The 19,451-nt window shown below is 37.1% G+C and overlaps 3 pseudogenes across 3 annotated transcripts; all 3 read right to left on the reverse strand.

Annotated features, from left to right (window-relative positions):
* Window positions 1–11,405: 11,405 nt before the first annotated feature.
* Window positions 11,406–13,258, reverse strand: AT3G32210 (annotated as a pseudogene; the record flags this gene model as incomplete). The annotated part of the gene is made up of 3 exons: window positions 11,406–11,836; window positions 11,987–13,112; window positions 13,157–13,258.
* Window positions 13,259–14,163: 905 nt separating this feature from the next.
* Window positions 14,164–14,676, reverse strand: AT3G32220 (annotated as a pseudogene; the record flags this gene model as incomplete). Its single annotated transcript has 1 exon — window positions 14,164–14,676.
* Window positions 14,677–16,929: 2,253 nt separating this feature from the next.
* AT3G32223 lies at window positions 16,930–18,940 on the reverse strand (annotated as a pseudogene; the record flags this gene model as incomplete). Its single annotated transcript has 1 exon — window positions 16,930–18,940.
* Window positions 18,941–19,451: the final 511 nt, after the last annotated feature.

Genomic DNA, 19,451 nt, shown 5'->3' on the forward strand with positions numbered 1-19,451 from the left:
ATTAGATTAAATATCACTAGTAATGTTGTAATAACATGACAAAAAGAAAATGCAGACAATAAGCTTTTGAAATGCGTAAATATAATATTTCATACTAAAGCAGAGTAATTCAAGAGACCATTTTAACAACAAATAATACTTCAAAATTACAAAATGGTTCCAATAAAAACAGAGGATTAGAGTACTTTAATGTTGACAAAATAAAACAAGAGAAATTTAACAAACAGTGAAGCTTTAAATGCTATATTTGTATTTTAAAAGTATTTATAATCTTAAAAACGATGTTACTAATCAATAAAGCTTCGACTTTTAAATTAAGGACGTTTAAATCTTCAACTTTTAAAAATATCATTAAATGCCTAACAATTCGCTAACTTCATGATTAAATGGTTAACTTATTACAAGTATGCTATTAAAACGTCTACAATTTGAAAGCTGGCTTTTTCTATTTTTTTCTATTTTTATAAATATTAGGTTAAAACCCACGTTGTATCATAGGTTATTAATAAAATAAAATATTTTATTTTTAAACACCATAAAATAAAATATTAATAGAATTAATTTTTATCCAAAATTATAAAATTAATGTCATATCATCTAATAATTAATAGTCAATTGAGAAGGTAAGGGTAAATTTGGAATTTTCTTTTTGTTGTCAGATGTGAGTGTGAAAATAACAACATTTAAGATTTTGAATATTAAATTGCAAAGTTTTATTATTTCGTGTATTTTTCTTCCAAACAAAAAATAATTGAATATTAACGTCCAAATAAAAATTAGTTAAGTTTTTTTGCGGGTTTTTCCTTTAATTAATATGAGCCTACGTTATATTGTTATGGGGGCATCTAATAGCTCTTTCTAACGAGTATATGAGGAACACATTTTTTTTTAGGAACATATATTCAACGTTAACCATACAAATAATACAATGACAAAACTAATCCAATTATCTATCAACCGGCACATCGGTTTTATAATTATCACAAGTTTCTACATTCCTTTACTATACTTGTACCATTACAAACTTTCAAATTAAGGAAACTAAATATAATAAAATGTTTAGCTTTCATCCGCCTAATAAGTTTTTATTTAATATTTTTCTTCTTTACATGTAAATCAATTTACGTTGTAATATATACGTTCATTTATCATAATCATATCAGCAGTGTATAATTAAGCATACACTAGTTAATAATATTCAGTTTTAATTTTTGTACTTCATCCGTTTAACAAGATATTTTAGATAAAGTCTAAAAATTAAAATATCAGAGACCATTTCTCATATATTAATGTTTGGGCCTCGGAAATGGAGAGTAAATAGGCTACCAATCCCATGTTCCAATTCATACATATATTCTATGTGGTAGTTTTAGACCTTTGCTATCTTTCATTTCAGTTTCGATGATTCCATATAGGTTCTGATCAAAAATATAATACAGGGGGTGGTTGTTAACAGATATCTAAATGTCTCGCTGTTATTATGTATAAAGAAAGTTAGTGATTGTATTCGTATGGCATTTTTCTTGTCCCATAATTCCATTAGTATTAATTAAATCTTTAATGGTTGGTAAGATTTGTCTCTTACTCTGAAAAAGTTTCGTTTCTAATTAATTTTACTTACTTACTTACAAAGTTACAATCATCCTATACATTTTCGAGTTCAACAGGGGATTAACTCTATTTCATTTTATTAGTATTATTTTTTATTTTTTATTTAAATTTTTAACAAAAAAATAAGCAGCTATAGTGGAGGTCCATTTGTTTCAATAGTTAACTAAAAGTTTATTAATACTTCTACACCTAGGTTTCGAGTTCAATTCCTAGAAAACAAAGCACTTTCTTTCATATTAATGGTGCAAACCTTATCGGAGGTCCAGAGTGCGCATGAAGAGCATGTCCATCACATGGATCTCGTACATGCATGACCTTCCGTTGAAGGTCCAAGTGTGTCAAGGAGAGCTGCGCCGTGAAACCATTGTTCGGAGAAGCTGTTCATCATAATTGCATATGTTACAAGTAGTTAAATATCATCATAATATGAATAGATTAAATATCCCTAGTAATGTTATAATAACATGACAAAAAGAAAATGCAGACAATAAGCTTTTGAAATGCATAAATAAAATATTTCATACTAAAGCAGAGTAATTCAAGAGTCCATTTTAACAACAAATAATAATTCAGAATTACAAAATGGTTCCAATAAAAACAGAGGATTAGAGTACTTTAGTGTTGACAAAATAAAACAAGAGAAATTTAACAAAGAGTGAAGCTTTAAATGCTCTATTTGTATTTTAAAAGTATTTATAGTCTTAAAAACGATGTTACTAATCAATAAAGCTTCGACTTTTAAATTAAGGACGTTTAAATCTTCAACTTTTCAAAATATCATTAATAGCCTAACAATTCGCTGACTTCATGATTAAATGGTTAACTTATAACGACTATGCTATTAAAACGTCTACAATTTGAAAGTTGGCTTTTTCTATTTTTTCTATTTTTATATATATTAGGTTAAAACCCACGTTGTATCATAGGTTATTAATAAAATAAAATATTTTATTTTTAGACACCATAAAATAAATATTAATAGAATTAATTTTTATCCATAATTATAAAATTAATTTCATATCATCTAATAATTAATAGTTAATTGAGAAGGTAAGGGTAAATTTGGAATTTTATTTTGGTTGTCAGATGTGAGTGTGAAAATAACAACATTTAATATTTTGAATATTAAATTGCACAGTGTTATTACTTCGTGTATTTTTCTTCCAAACAAAAATAATTGAATATTAACGTCCAAATAAAAATTAGTTGAAGTTTTTTTTTGAGTTTTTCCCTTAATTAATATGAGCCTACGCTATATTGTTATAGGGGCATCTAATAGCTCTTTCCAACGAGTATAATAGGAACGCATTTTGTTTTTTTTAGGAACATATATTCAACGTTAACTATACAAATAATACAATGACAAAACTAATCCAATGATCTATCAACCGGCACATCGGTTTTATAATTATCACAAGTTTCTACATTCCTTTACTATACTTGTACCATTACAAATTTTCAAATTAAGGAAACTATATATAATAAAATGTTTAGCTTTCATCCGCCTAATAAGTTTTTTTTATATTTTTCTTCTTTACATATAAATCAATTTACGTTGTAATATATACGTTCATTAATTATAATCATATCAGCAGTGTATAATTAAGCAAACACTAGTTAATTATATTCAGTTTTATTTTTTGTACTTCATCCGTTTAAAAACATATTTTAGATAAAGTCCAAAAATTAAAATATCAGAGACCATTTCTCATATATTAATGCTTGGGCCTCGGAAATGAAGAGTAAATAGGGCACCAATCCCATGTTCCAATTCATACATATATTCTCTGTGGAAGTTTTTGACTTTTGGTATCTTTCATTTCAGTTTTGATGATTCCATATAGGTTTTGATCAAAAATATAATACAGGGTGTGGTTGTTAACAGACATCCAAATTTTTAGTTGTTATTATGTATAAAGAAAGTTAGTGATTGTATTCGTATATCATTTTTCTTGTCCCATAATTCCATTAGTATTGATTAAATCTTTAATGGATGGTAAGATTTGTCTCTTATTCTAAAAAAAAGTTTCGGTTCTAATTAATTTTACTTACTTACTTACAAAGTTACAATCATCCTATACATTTTCGAGTTAAACAGGGGATTAACTCTATTTCATTTTATTAGGATTATTTTTTATTTAAATTTTTAACTAAAAAGTAAGCAGATATAGTGGAGGTCCATTTGTTTAAATAGGTAACCAAAAATTTATTAATATTTCTACACCTAGGTTTGGACTTCAAGTCCCAGAAAACAAAGCAGTTTCTTTCATATTAATGGTGCAAACCTTATCGGAGGTCCAGAGTGCGCATGAAGAGCATGTCCATCACATGGATGTCGTACATGCATGACCTTCCGTTAAAGGTCCAAGTGTGTCAAGGAAAGCTACGCGTGAAACCATTGTTTGGAAAAGCTGTTCATCATAATTGCATATGTTACAATTAGTTAAATATCATCATAAGATGATTAGATTAAATATCACTAGTAATAATGTAATAACATGACAAAAAAGAATGCAGACAATAAGCTTTTGAAATGCATAAATAAAATATTTCATACTAAAGCAGAGTAATTCAAGAGTCCATTTTAACAACAAATAATACTTCAGAATTACAAAATGGTTCCAATAAAAATAGAGGATTAGAGTACTTTAGTGTTGACGAAATAAAACAAGAGAAATTTAACAAAGAGTGAAGCTTTAAATGCTCTATTTGTATTTTAAAAGTATTTATAGTCTTAAAAACGATGTTACTAATCAATAAAGCTTCGACTTTTAAATTAAGGACGTTTAAATCTTCAACTTTTCAAAATATCATTAATAGCCTAACAATTCGCTGACTTCATGATTAAATGGTTAACTTATAACGAGTATGCTATTAAAACGTCTACAATTTGAAAGTTGGCTTTTTCTATTTTTTCTATTTTTATATATATTAGGTTAAAACCCACGTTGTATCATAGGTTATTAATAAAATAAAATATTTTATTTTTAGACACCATAAAATAAATATTAATAGAATTAATTTTTATCCATAATTATAAAATTAATTTCATATCATCTAATAATTAATAGTTAATTGAGAAGGTAAGGGTAAATTTGGAATTTTATTTTTGTTGTCAGATGTGAGTGTGAAAATAACAACATTTAATATTTTGAATATTAAATTGCACACTGTTATTACTTCGTGTATTTTTCTTCCAAACAAAAATAATTGAATATTAACGTCCAAATAAAAATTAGTTGAAGTTTTTTTTTGAGTTTTTCCCTTAATTAATATGAGCCTACGCTATATTGTTATAGGGGCATCTAATAGCTCTTTCCAACGAGTATATTAGGAACGCATTTTGTTTTTTTTAGGAACATATATTCAACGTTAACTATACAAATAATACAATGACAAAACTAATCCAATGATCTATCAACCGGCACATCGGTTTTATAATTATCACAAGTTTCTACATTCCTTTACTATACTTGTACCATTACAAATTTTCAAATTAAGGAAACTATATATAATAAAATGTTTAGCTTTCATCCGCCTAATAAGTTTTTTTATATATTTTTCTTCTTTACATATAAATCAATTTACGTTGTAATATATACTTTCATTAATTATAATCATATCAGTAGTGTATAATTAAGCAAACACTAGTTAATTATATTCAGTTTTATTTTTCGTACTTCATCCGTTTAAAAACATATTTTAGATAAAGTCCAAAAATTAAAATATCAGAGACCATTTCTCATATATTAATGCTTGGGCCTCGGAAATGAAGAGTAAATAGGGCACCAATCCCATGTTCCAATTCATACATATATTCTCTGTGGTAGTTTTTGACTTTTGGTATCTTTCATTTCAGTTTCGATGATTCCATATAGGTTTTGATCAAAAATATAATACAGGGTGTGGTTGTTAACAGACATCCAAATTTTTAGCTGTTATTATGTATAAAGAAAGTTAGTGATTGTATTCGTATATCATTTTTCTTGTCCCATAATTCCATTAGTATTGATTAAATCTTTAATGGATGGTAAGATTTGTCTCTTATTCTAAAAAAAAGTTTCGGTTCTAATTAATTTTACTTACTTACTTACAAAGTTACAATCATCCTATACATTTTCGAGTTAAACAGGGGATTAACTCTATTTCATTTTATTAGGATTATTTTTTATTTAAATTTTTAACTAAAAAGTAAGCAGATATAGTGGAGGTCCATTTGTTTAAATAGGTAACCAAAAATTTATTAATATTTCTACACCTAGGTTTGGACTTCAAGTCCCAGAAAACAAAGCAGTTTCTTTCATATTAATGGTGCAAACCTTATCGGAGGTCCAGAGTGCGCATGAAGAGCATGTCCATCACATGGATGTCGTACATGCATGACCTTCCGTTGAAGGTCCAAGTGTGTCAAGGAAAGCTACGCGTGAAACCATTGTTTGGAAAAGCTGTTCATCATAATTGCATATGTTACAATTAGTTAAATATCATCATAAGATGATTAGATTAAATATCACTAGTAATAATGTAATAACATGACAAAAAAAAGAATGCAGACAATAAGTTTTTGAAATGCATAAATATAATATTTCAATACTAAAGCATAGTAATTTAAGAGACCATTTTAACCACAAATAATACTTCAGAAATACAAAATGATTCTAATAAAAACAAAGGGTTTGAGTACTTTAATTTTAACAAAATAAAACATGAGAAATTTAACAAATAGTGAACCTTTAAATGCTATATTTGTATTTTAAAAGTTTCTACAGTCTTAAAAACGATTTTACAAATCAATAAAGCTTCGACTTTAAATTAAGGACGTTTAAATCTTTAAATTTTAAAAATGTCATTAAATTCCTAACAATTCGCTGACTTCATGATTAAATGATTTACTTATGACGAGTATGCTATTTAAACGTCTACAAATTGAAAGTTGGTTTTTTCTATTTTTTCCATTTTTATATATATTAGGTTAAAACCCACATTGTATCGTAGGTTATCGAAACAATCCGCTTCATTTTTAAAAGAAATCATAATTAATATTCTCATATTTACTTAAACCAACCAATAAAACAACATTAAATTGCAAGTTAAAAATACTATTTTATGAATAAATAAATTATTCGACCAACATAACCAAGAATGACTAACAATCCTAACACAAACCTAACAGGATTCCAATAACCATAATAAAAAAATAGAGCACAACCAAACGAGTTCCTAGATCATCATCTCTTGCTTGCCATGATTTTACGATCACACTTTATCTTTACCTGCACCAAAAAGAAGGAGATGCGTAAGTATTATCACAAATACTTAGTGAGGCGATCCTCCTATCTACGAGCTATACACACAAGCAAATAAAAGGGTATAATCACAAATACAACACAAAACAAACCAGTAATTGACCAATTCATCCAAAAACACATATCACCACACCTACATATCATCATACAAAACAAGTCATACAACCCAATCGCTCAGATAAGCTCATGATCACGCATTCACCTTAACAAGTTGATTCTAACATCAATTATAACTAGGAGAGACTCTCCTTGCGTCTGAAACAGTCCAGATACGTCCTACAACAAGTCACACAACCAAAAGTAACCTTGAAGCTAACTGGACACAAAAATAAAAAATAAACAGTCTCAAAGACGAAATCCTAAAATATAAAAGCAACCGTTAACTATCAAATCCCTCCGGTGAAATGCTAGCCTTAGACGTTACAAAGCTTGCCACATAATCTCGTGTCGATCAGAAACCAGACGAGACCACGATCTCAGTTACAATCTCTGCTAGTCCTTATTCGCGTCTGAGAAATCGTGTCTCACAAAACTGCGAATAACTCAACGAATTTAAATCTAAATCCACTTCTGTAAAATAGAAATAACTCTATCAAATTTTGTTACCTTTGACAACTATGTGATATGTCGAAACTATTTCCCCTCAAACCCTAACGATTCTGGTCCTTCTCCTTCTCTCTCTTGTTCTCTTTTACAAAACGAAAAGTGACTAACTAAAGCCCTAATTTCGAGTTTCCTTTTTTATAGGCACACTCTAGGGTTTCCATTAACCCAACCGATTAAACCGGGCGATTTAAATACAAAACCTAACCGATTTTCCGGTCACGGGAGTTACAATTCGCCCCCACTAACATAGGTTCGTTCTCGAATCTAGCTTCACCTTTCCACTCCAAAGAAATTCGTGCAACCGTCATTACAGTCCGCACTCCCTCCAACCCGAACCCCTCTAGGTCTCTCTATCCAGTCGATATAGTCATGATTTACTAGTCATTGTTGCTCACAACTCACTCTCCACTCTCAGACCGCAAACTTCGAGCATAAACCATCACTCTCAGGCCTCGGCCTATGGTATCACACGTATTATCTTCCCCATTCAAATTCAAACCCTGAGTTGTGCTAGCTCACTCTCAGCCACAAAGTCATCGAGTTACGACACTTGGAGAAAACAATTCCTCAAAACTCGCTCTCGGGTCGTCACCCTAAGTGCGCTCTCGGATCGTCACCCGAAGCCACTGTACCCCTCGCACTCTAAAGACGCCAAGTTGATAGTAGGATTTTTACTCAATTAATCCCTAAAACACTATCTTGTTGTTGTAGTATTTTAGGATGTCAATCCAATCCGGTGTGATGCAAACATATGAGATATGATCAAAAAGCTCTAAGTCAAGCCAAGCAGATAGTTGGTTGGTTCTAACAGTCCTAGTATGCAATGACAGAAATGAAATAAAACTAAAAGCAGAAATGGCAATAGCAAGCAAGTGAATGACAAAGCAGAAATGATAACAGGCAATCAAATGGATAAACGATTCCTAAGGATGGGGTAATCGAATAGTGTGGTCTACTTAATTTATTCAGGCGGTTGACAAAACTTCACAGAAGCTATCCCTAGACAACAAGTTCAACAACAGATTAATTCACTCCCGTGATAGAAATCCTCAAGCAAAGCTAGACACTGACCTAAATCCCTTTAGCGATCTCTAACTAAGCAGGCATTATCGAATCAACATGTTAAAGTCAATACCCTCTCTACAGCCAATCCCTTGGGGTAGAGTCAGATATCTCTGGAATTAATAGGATCCAACGCCCATTAAACGCCTTCTGAGCGCTGGACATCTGGACTCATACTCCACATTAGCCAGTGAAATAAGCAATAAGCGCAACTAATCCAGAAGGGATTCTAGTATTCTAAACTCAACCACCAAGTAAACCACAACTATTCTATCCCATCCTCAGAAATACAATTCACTACTCAGACATAATCAAAGACAATAACAAAGCAACAATTGAAAACATGATAACAGAAATGACGAAAGACTTAAACGAAAACTGAATATCAAATACTTGAAGGCGAAACTACAAAGTCGCAGGAGAAACACTGCGGCTATCAAAGTTGCAAAAATGTAAAAGCGAGATAACAACGGATAATAGCGGATGCCCTAGGGAAAACCCTAAGAGGTAGTTTATATAAGCGAAAAATGAAACAAATAAAGAAACTAAATATAAAGCGAATCTTAACGTCATGACCCCGCGACCGAATGTGTCATTGACATCTGACGGGCTGAAATGAGCTTCCTAGTGATCGAGTATGTCATTGATCAAACTGGGCTTCAGGGGCTCCGTCTTGCGATCGAGTGAGATGCAGTGAAGTCAAGATTGAATGGTCCAGTGACCCTGTGATCGAGTGCGATCGAGTGGATGTCATGAGGTGGTGATCGAGTGGTTTCTTCGGCTTCTCTTCTCTTCTTTGTTCTCAGCTTGTCTGGTTGAGTGCAGAATGAGCAGATAGGCTTCCTGGTGATCGAGTGGTGATCGAGTGGTTCCGATGGGGTGATTCCTCCGGCTTCGCGATTGAGTGAAACTTAGGTGCTTGCTTCTCCGGGGTTGCGATAGAGTGATTTGCCCTGGCAGGGCTCCGAGGCTGCGATAGAGTACTTTTGCTGAAGGCGTCATTGGGCATTCTGGCTTCATGTTCTGTTTTTCCTCTGTTTGAACTCCAAAAGCATCCAAAGTACCTGAAAACAACCAAATATGCCATGCACATGCAATCGTCCTAAGTATGTAAAACACACTAAAACGACTCCTAATGAGATGAAATGTGGATGAAACAATGACAAAGTGGTGAAGAATGAATGCCTAAATCATGCAAATTATAGACATATCAAGTCCCTCGAACTTAGTCTTTCCTTGCCCTCAAGCAAACAAGAAGACATAAGCGGAAAGAGAGGTTTGAAGTTGGGGATTCAGAACCAAAGCATGAGATATGACAATTAAGATCAATGTACCAGCTATCAGTTCTAAGATGCGAGGTGATCGACTTCTACTCAAAAACTTTAGTCATGCTCTGTTATGATCTAAACCTACACTGAAATGCACAATGCGTCAAGATCAACCAATCCCTTTAACATTCATTAAGTTCAAAAACATGAATCAAGATATGCATCGCTAGTGAACTCATTTGGCTAATGACAGGTTATGAGACAAAGATGGTCCCTTTTTAGTGGTTCAGATTTTAATAGCAGGGAACTCTCAATGAAAAAGGACTGAGCTTTAGAAGAATGCTAAAGGTAAGTGCCAACCTATGCATACAAGAATAGCACCCCATCTACCCAATGACATAAACCGTGAATAACAAGTAGATGGTCCTATCTCTAAACCCAATGATGATCTTAAGTCTACCCTTTTGCACTAAAGGCATGTTTCGATTTTTTCTTGGATCAATGTTTCCTTTTCTTTTCTTTGGCTCTTGTTCTTAAGGAGAAGCTTTTCTTAAACTCTATGAGTCTAGTCTAGTGAATTGGGTTTTTCTTAAACTCTTATGGCTCTTATCATTTTTTTTCTTTTTCTGTTTTTGTTGCCATCTATTTTTTTTAGAGCATATCTTAACAATTCTATGCTTCCCAAACATTCGCTAGACCACAATAAGATTTTCAGCTTCCTTCTCCTAAAGACTCTAACCCATTTTTTTTTCTTTCTTTTTCTTTTCACACTCAATCTCAATCCCCAAATAAGTTCCCACCTAGTCCTACCAAGTCCGAAAACGCGGATTGGAACTACATGAGATACTACTCTTGTCGGCTCAAACCTAACACGTTCTACCAAGCTCAATCCTGAAAATAGGCCTCACATGCTCTCACAAAATAACATGGCTTGAAAGAAGGGTTGGTTAAGGGTGGGGAAACTACTCCAATAATAGAAGCAGCTACTTGGATTAACAAGAGTGGTGAACAAGTGAAAGAAAATCCAAATATGTATTCTATCCACGAGTTCAAAAACGATGCAAACATGATAATTATAAGTCAAATTCAAGTTCAAATTGACAGGGAAAGGTGTCATGACATACATCGAGTGGTTTCTATAGAACATGGTGCGGTTTTACTTCAAAGTCATTCAAATGCCTCAGAGAACTAATTACTCATTTTAGTGAATCATCATGCTTACAAGGCTATTTCCTCATTATCCCCTATGCATATGCAACAATCCTATATGAAACACTCTAGACTCGATTCTAAATGTAATGCAACTAAATGATCACTCTGTTTTTGTGGAATTCATTTTCAAAAAAATTCAATTTTTTTTTGTTTTTTTCTATGACTTAGATGATATGCAGACTCAAATGATATTCACAAAAAACAAGTCAAATATGTCTTGAACCCTCCCCCAAACTTAAATTACACAGTCCCTTGTGTAATCAAAATTTGTGAAAGAATTCAAGATAAACACAGAAACAAAAACAAAAGCGATATTTACAAAGGGTTTTGGTGTGTTACCTCAGTAGAATGTCCTGGAGATGTTGTCATCCATATCTGCTTGAGTGTACTCAGCTGGCATGACCGGTTCTTGATGTGGCTCCGCCATCTCCTCGTCATTGTGCTCGATTGCAACCCCAGCAGGTTGTTCAGCACGACGCTCACGTGTTCTCCACCCCAACATTATCTGACCCTTGCTTGATGATCGAACCATCCTAGCGCTCTTCCGCCTCTTGTGCTCCCTGACCTCGTGAGACGAGTGTCGTGCGGGTTCTTGCGGGACAGCGCGTTCTCTCTGTTGATAAGCAGATTGGCTTGGCGGGGCAATGTCATGACGCCTGGATGGCATGTCTTCTGGCGGGTTGTCTCTGGTGATCGCACTAGTGGATGTGGTGCAACTGATTGCCTTCTGCATGTTGTCAATGGCCTTGACACACTTATGGATGATCTTGTCTTGAAACTTGCACCACCTTTGGGTTAGACTGAGCTTCCGGTGTGCTTCAGCGAGACTCTTGCTTTCTCGTGAAGGGGGCTTGTGTTCTTCAAAGTGGTAGCGGCTCGTGTCATAGTTCTCCCAATTGGTCTCCTCATTGTCACTCTAACCTTCTACTTCTTTAGCATTCCGGGACGCGGATCCTCCAATCACAGCATGGAGGATTTCTTGTGGTGGCGAGAAGTCGATGTTATCTCTCACTGTGATGGTTGTCATTTCATTGAATGGGAGAAGAATAGTTGCTTCGCCTGTTGACGGGTGATCAAACTTGAAAGCGTACCTCCCGTCATAGACCTTATGCTCGATCACATGAGCAAGCTTGAGATGGGCGATATCCATCCAACGTGGTTGGATTGGATCCGGTCGCAGCGGGACGTCGCACGATAGGAGAATTGGTGTGACCACTCCTCCAATGCAAAGGGCTCCTTTCGCGTTCTTCTTGTCATTGGCCATCGTCCACCCTCTGTAGCTGCATAAGTGATTGAGGAGATACATTGACGGAGGTGTGTCATTGGTATCTCCCTTCATCGTTTTCCCGTCGTTGGTGTAACGGAGAAAACTTAGCAGCGCCAGGTCTAACGTCTCCATGTCTTGGTTCGTCACAGTGGCGGATATCTCCCTAGCATAAGGGACATTGGCCATGGCTCTCTGGAAATAGCGAATGGCGGGATTGCAAATGGAGTTACTCTTGGATCTTGCGGAGTTAAAGCTGGTGGTGTCTCCGATCGTGTTCCACAAAGATTTCAATTCCTCTCGGGCAAACTTCGGTTTCATTCCCGTGCCACTGGGAAACCCAAACATGGATTTCAGCGTCTTGATCGCCATGATATAGTCGCGGTCGTCGATGGTGAAGCTTAAGTAACCAAGCCCTTCTTCTCTTAACTCAGCAGCTGACAACCCCTCAAACAATTCCACTTGAAGTGATGAAAGGAATTGAAGTGTCTCATCCTCATAGGTAGGATAGGGATGAGACATGAGTGTTATCATGTGGCATTTCTCGAACAAGAGTTGAACGTCTTCCAAGATGCCTAACTCCGCCATTGTCTCCGGGTGAGGATATCTTGTTTCCCAAAACGGATTTCTTTTGAGAGCCTTGTAGTAGTCTCCCGGGGTCAGCTTGTCTTCTTTCATTAGGGACTTGGTGGTCTTGCGGGTTTGCTCCGGAATGTACTCCGCATCATCTTCTATCTCTTCATCAATTAGCTCATAATTTTCCGTCACTATTAGCTCATTGACCTCTTCCCTCTGGCTATCTCTTCTCTTCTCCTGTCATTGGCGACTGCTCGCTCTGTTTCCTCTACAAATCGCCTATACTCATCTGCTTCTCTCTCTAGCCTAGTTGACCAAGATTCAGCATCATCAACACTGTAGTCAGCATCCATAGATGATTCGTAGCTGTGTGAACTCATCTTGAAGCTGAAATCGATTTGAAACTCACAACTAAAGCTCAGTAGGTTAGTGAGAAACAAACAAAGACAATGAAAGAAATGACTTCTTGTTGATATAGAGTTGTGATCGAGTAGAATTTGATAGTGAGAGCTCAGGTCGCGATCGAGTGAAGCAAGCAAATGAGAGACAGGGTTGCGATAGAGTAGTTTCTGAGAGCGTTTTTGGTAGTGAAGTAGAGAAATAAACAAGAGAGATGTTTTGAAATCTCAAGTGATGAAGAAAAGTGAAGAGTAGTGACACTTATCTCCCTTCGCGATTTGAATGAGTGGAGGAGGTGTGTTGCTTTTAAACGGACGGATAGGATGCAATGCCCGTTATGATGTCGGCAAAGTGATAAGGTGACAAAGCATGGTGCTTTATGTCGGCAGGATGGGGTTCCTTCAGGTCACGCGCCTTGTGATCGAGTATGGGCTATTGATCCTTTAATTTCGTGTCATGGGCTACAAGTGGACACAACATGTGCTTTTTGGAGTTTCGGTGGAAATTGAAATCCAGTAGGCTTAATGGGACTAAGGTTTGACATTGACGTTTTGTGGACACTTTCACTCCTCCTTGCGATCTAGTAGAAAATTGTTATCCCGAATCTGCTAGATCGCACTGCTGAGCTTTCACTCCTATGTTGTGATCGAGTATTTGTAAAAATTTTGGAAATTTTTCATTTTAACACTCGATCACATCCTTGTTGATTACTCCAGCTGTTATTCATTTCCTGAGATTCAAAGACACAACCAAAACGAATCAAAAGTAACAAATAAATAAAAAGTATATACAGGGATAGTCATGGGACTTCCTCCCAAGTGAGCTTGTTTAAAGTCTCTAGCTTGACTCCTCACACTAATCAAGTGGAGAAAATGTGACAGAGGGAACTTGAGAAGTCCTCCTCTTCACTGATATCATCATCATACTCAGCATCCTCCCTTGACAGTTGCACAGCTGAGTACTCAATTCTTCTTTCCTCATAGTAGGCTGCTTCCTCCTCTGGAGGATAGTCTTTCTCTTCTGACCAATCCCAAGTGATCTCCTTTCTTGAAATCGTGTCATGGTTGAGCTGGGGTTGAACCTCCTTTTGCATTCGACTTAGTTTGTCTCTAAACATCCTGAACGTCCATGGAAGAGCAATGAGACCGCTTTTGATCTCAAAGTTGTTGTTCTGTACTGGAGGTGGAACAATTCCATGACACTGGTTATGGTTGTGAGGGAAGTCACCAGCTCCAATGTTGGTAGGTTGCTCTTGCTCATCTACAACGTCAGCCATTGTGTCGGTTTCTGTCTGTTCTCTTAGTTGGCGAGCAATACGGTCGATGTTATCGTTGAATAGAAGGTTCTGATTTCCTTGTGACCGTGTATGCATGCAACAGATAGCAGCCGGGCTATAACAGACAAATCACAGATGCGTCTGGAAAGCGGGTTGCAAGGTACCTGAAACACAAAGACAGAAAAGGCACAATGTTAGTAACTTGTGTAACAAAAACGAACTTGATCTTAATGTTTCTAATGATCTCAAATATAGCAAACAAACACCAAACTGGCAACGGCGCCAAATTGATAGTAGGATTTTTCTCAATTAATCCCTAAAACACTATCTTGTCGTTGTAGTATTTTAGGATGTCAATCCAATCCGGTGTGATGCAAACAGATGAGATATGATCAGAAAGCTCTAAGTCAAGCCAAGCAGATAGTTGGTTGGTTCTAACAGTCCTAGTATGCAATGACATAAATGAAATGAAACTAAAAGCAGAAATGGCAATAACAGGCAAGTGAATGACAAAGCAGAAATGATAACAGGCAATCAAATGGATAAAAGATTCCTAAGGATGGGGTAATCGAATAGTGTGGTCTACTTAATTTATTCAGGCGGTTGACAAAACTTCACAGAAGCTATCCCTAGACAACAAGTTCAACAACAGATTAATTCACTCCCGTGATAGAAATCCTCAAGCAAAGCTAGACACTGACCTAAATCCCTTTAGCGATCTCTAACTAAGCAGGCATTATCGAATCAACATGTTAAAGTCAATACCCTCTCTACAGCCAATCCCTTGGGGTAGAGTCAGATATCTCTGGATTTAATAGGATCCAACGCCCATTAAACGCCTTCTGAGCGCTGGACATCTGGACTCATACTCCACATTAGCCAGTGAAATAAGCAATAAGCGCAACTAATCCAGAAGGGATTCTAGTATTCTAAACTCAACCACCTAAAACGACCAAGTAAACCACAACTATTCTATCCCATCCTCAGAAATACAGTTCACTACTCAGACATAATCAAAGACAATAACAAAGCAACAATTGAAAACATGATAACAGAAATGACGAAAGACTTAAACGAAAACTGAATATCTAATACTTGAAGGCGAAACTACAAAGTCGCAGGAGAAACACTGCGGCTATCAAAGTTGCGAAAATGTAAAAGCGAGATAGAAACGGATAATAGCGGATGCCCTAGGGAAAACCCTAAGAGGTAGTTTATATAAGCGAAAAATGAAACAAATAAGGAAACTAAATATAAAGCGAATCTTCACGTCATGACCCCGCGACCGAATGTGTCATTGACATCTGACGGGCTGAAATGAGCTTCCTAGTGATCGAGTATGTCATTGATCAAACTGGGCTTCAGGGGCTCCGTCTTGCGATCGAGTGAGATGCAGTGAAGTCAAGATTGAATGGTCCAGTGACCCTGTGATCGAGTGCGATCGAGTGGATGTCATGAGGTGGTGATCGAGTGGTTTCTTCGGCTTCTCTTCTCTTCTTTGTTCTCAGCTTGTCTGGTTGAGTGCAGAATGAGCAGATAGGCTTCCTGGTGATCGAGTGGTGATCGAGTGGTTCCGATGGGGTGATTCCTCCAGCTTCGCGATTGAGTGAAACTGAGCTGCTTGCTTCTCCGGGGTTGCAATAGAGTGATTTGCCCTGGCAGGGCTCCGAGGCTGCGATAGAGTACTTTTGCTGAAGGCGTCATTGGGCATTCTGACTTCATGTTCTGTTTTTCTTCTGTTTGAACTCCAAAAGCATACAAAGTACCTGAAAACAACCAAATATGCCATGCACATGCAATCGTCCTAAGTATGTAAAACACACTAAAACGACTCCTAATGAGATGAAATGTGGATGAAACAATGACAAAGTGGTGAAGAATGAATGCCTAAATCATGCAAATTATAGACATATCACAAGTCCCTCGAGTTACCGGTACCTCAGAAGCATACCCTGCTCCTCACAAGTTGTTGGGACCCTCATGTCCCTCGAGCAAACAATACTAAACGCTTCCGAGCATATCTCCAGACTCTCTCATGGATTCGCGTAAGACACCTTTATGCCTCACCGTCCATCATATCTTCTCGGGAATATCCTTATGACCAACTCCTGGCCATCTCGTAAACACATCCTCTTTTAGGTTGTTTACTCAAACTTTCCAAAAATAGGCAAGTCCTTTCTCGGAAACTTTCCATTTTTGGAAACTGCACAACACATTCTTAAATATTACAACTCAAGTCAAATCCAAGAAAAAATACTCATCTTATTAATCATCAAAGGTCATGATCGTTACAACTCCAAAGGAAAATACAAATGAAAGAGAAATAAGAACAATAACTCAAAAGCTCAAAAACTCAACAACACTGAAACTGGAAACCAAGGATAGGCAAACTCATGCAACAACATGCTTCTCGAACCACTTTTTGAACGTTGCCTTCATCCTCGCCTCTGGCTCCCAAGTCTCCTTTGTCACACCATCGCAGTTCCACATGACTTTGATCAAAGGAATCTTCTTCCACCGAAGTTCCTTGATCCTCCTCTCGAGAACCATTACTTGTCTCGCCTCCAAAGTCATGTTGGGCTGAAAATCCTCTGGAATCTTAGCCAACACCTCATCATCCTTGTGAAGACACTTTCTCAGCATCTATACATGAAAGACCTTGTGAAACGCACGCATAACATCTAGCAACTCTAACTTGTATGTCATTGGTCCCACCCTCTCAACAATCCTGAATGGACCCATGTACCTCGGACTCAACTTAGTCTCTAAGATAAACCTCTTCGGACCTCGCAACATTTCCATCTTGAGATACACTCGGTCCCCAACCTCAAACTCAAGCTCTCTCTTCCTCTTGTCAGCATAGCTCCACTGTCGATCATGAGCTTCCTTCATGTTCAGCTTAAGAACTCGGATCCTCTCCGTGGTCTCATGAACATAATTTGCACCATATATGCTCCTCTCCCCCACTTGGGTCCAGCATAATGGTGTCCTACATGGCCTCCCGTCCAGCCCAATACTCTCCTGATAGTTGTTGTTATAAGCAAACTCTACCAGACTCAAGTTATCCGCTCAATGACCTCCCCAATCCAAGATACACATCCGCAACATATTCTCAATTGTTTAGATAGTCTTCTCAAATTTCTCATCTGTCTGAGGATGATAAGTCGTTCTCATCTGCACCTTAGTGCCCATCTTTGCCTGAAAAGCTCTCCAAAACGCAGAAGTAAACTTGGAATCCTTGTCTGACACAATACTCACAGGTACTCCATGCAACTTCACGATCTCACTCACATATTTCTTAGCCAACACCGCCGCTCCATCGGTTTTTCTGATGGCCTGAAAATCTGCTGAGTTCGTTAGACGGTCCACGATCACCCAAATAGCATCTTTGGTCCGCGACATAGGCAACCCAACTACGAAATCCATCGTGATAAAATCCCACTTTTACTCAGGAATGGGTAAACTCTGCAACAGGGCACCCGACAACTGATGCTCAGCCTTAACTAACTGGCAAACATCGCACTCTGCGATCGAGTTAGCTACATCCCTCTTCATCCCGACCCAGTGATAGTACCGCTTGAGGTCTCGATACATCTTAGTCGCTCCTGGATGAATGGAAAACATGCTCGCATGAACCTCACTCAAGATCTCCCGCCGCAACTTCTCATCCTTAGGCACACAAACTCGCGCATGCACAAGGATAGTACCATTAGCTGCGAACTGATACTTAGAGCCGTCTGCCTTAGAAGCCGCAATAAACCCCTCATCCTTCTCTTGAGCAAACCGAACTCTACTCAGAAGATCTGCTCGACCCACAACCTCCAATCTCAATGGCTCCCGTGCCACAACACACAACCGCAAAGCACTAATCTCACTCAACAAGGCCTCAACACTCTGCCTTGAGCCGCACCCACGCGCTTATGGTTCAACGCGTCTGCAACCACATTAGCTTTACCAGGATGGTAGGCTATCTCCAGACCATAATCAGCCACCAGCTCCATCCATCGCCTCTGCCTCAGGTTCAGCTCTTGCTGAGTGAACATATACTTCAGACTCTTATGATCCGTGAACACCTGCACTTTTTCGCCATAGATAAGACCTCCAAATCTTCAAGGCAAAGATCATCGCAGCCATCTCCAAATCGTGAGTAATAACCTTCCCACAGTACATCAAAACATAACCCAAACCAACTCTCGAGGCATCAGTATACACCATGTAAGGCTCTCCATGCTCTTGTAATGCTAACACTGGTGTACTCGTCAACATCTCCTTCAGGCTTACGAAACTCTCCTCGCACTCCAATGACCACCCAAAAGGAACATCCTTCCCTGTTGATATGTTGCGTTTTTGGTGTCTTAAGTCCCTTAGTTTTGAGTCGTTTGTCGTGTCATAGTCCGTCTTTTGCGTCTTTTCGGCTGTGTCTTGAGTCATTTGCAGGTTTTAGGTGTTTAAACGGGACGCGAATGCTTTCGGGACTTATCAGGCTCATTTGGACCAGAAACGACGATGGAATCGAGAAACCGGGATCATGAACTCTAGATCGATCACCTAGGATCGATCGATCCCAGGTGGGGATCGATCGATCCAGAAGTCATCTACCTAACAAAACCCATCCGTCAGGGAGGGATCGATCGATCCACCCTCTCGACGACCAGACCGGTTTTCCTTAACCGGATTTATCTGTTTTTTCTGTAATTGGATATAATAACCTCAGAAACATAATTTTATTTCGACGTTTTCTTTTACGCTTCTTTTTCTGCAACTTTTTGAGAGCTTTCCTTTGTAAGCACATTTGGGATTAGAGATTCATACACTTTGACACTTTGGAGAAGATTTATGAACCTTTATCTCATTTATTCAATTTGAATTAT

This window comes from Arabidopsis thaliana, chromosome 3 (assembly GCF_000001735.4).
Source record: "Arabidopsis thaliana chromosome 3, partial sequence".
Classification (NCBI taxonomy): domain Eukaryota; kingdom Viridiplantae; phylum Streptophyta; class Magnoliopsida; order Brassicales; family Brassicaceae; genus Arabidopsis; species Arabidopsis thaliana.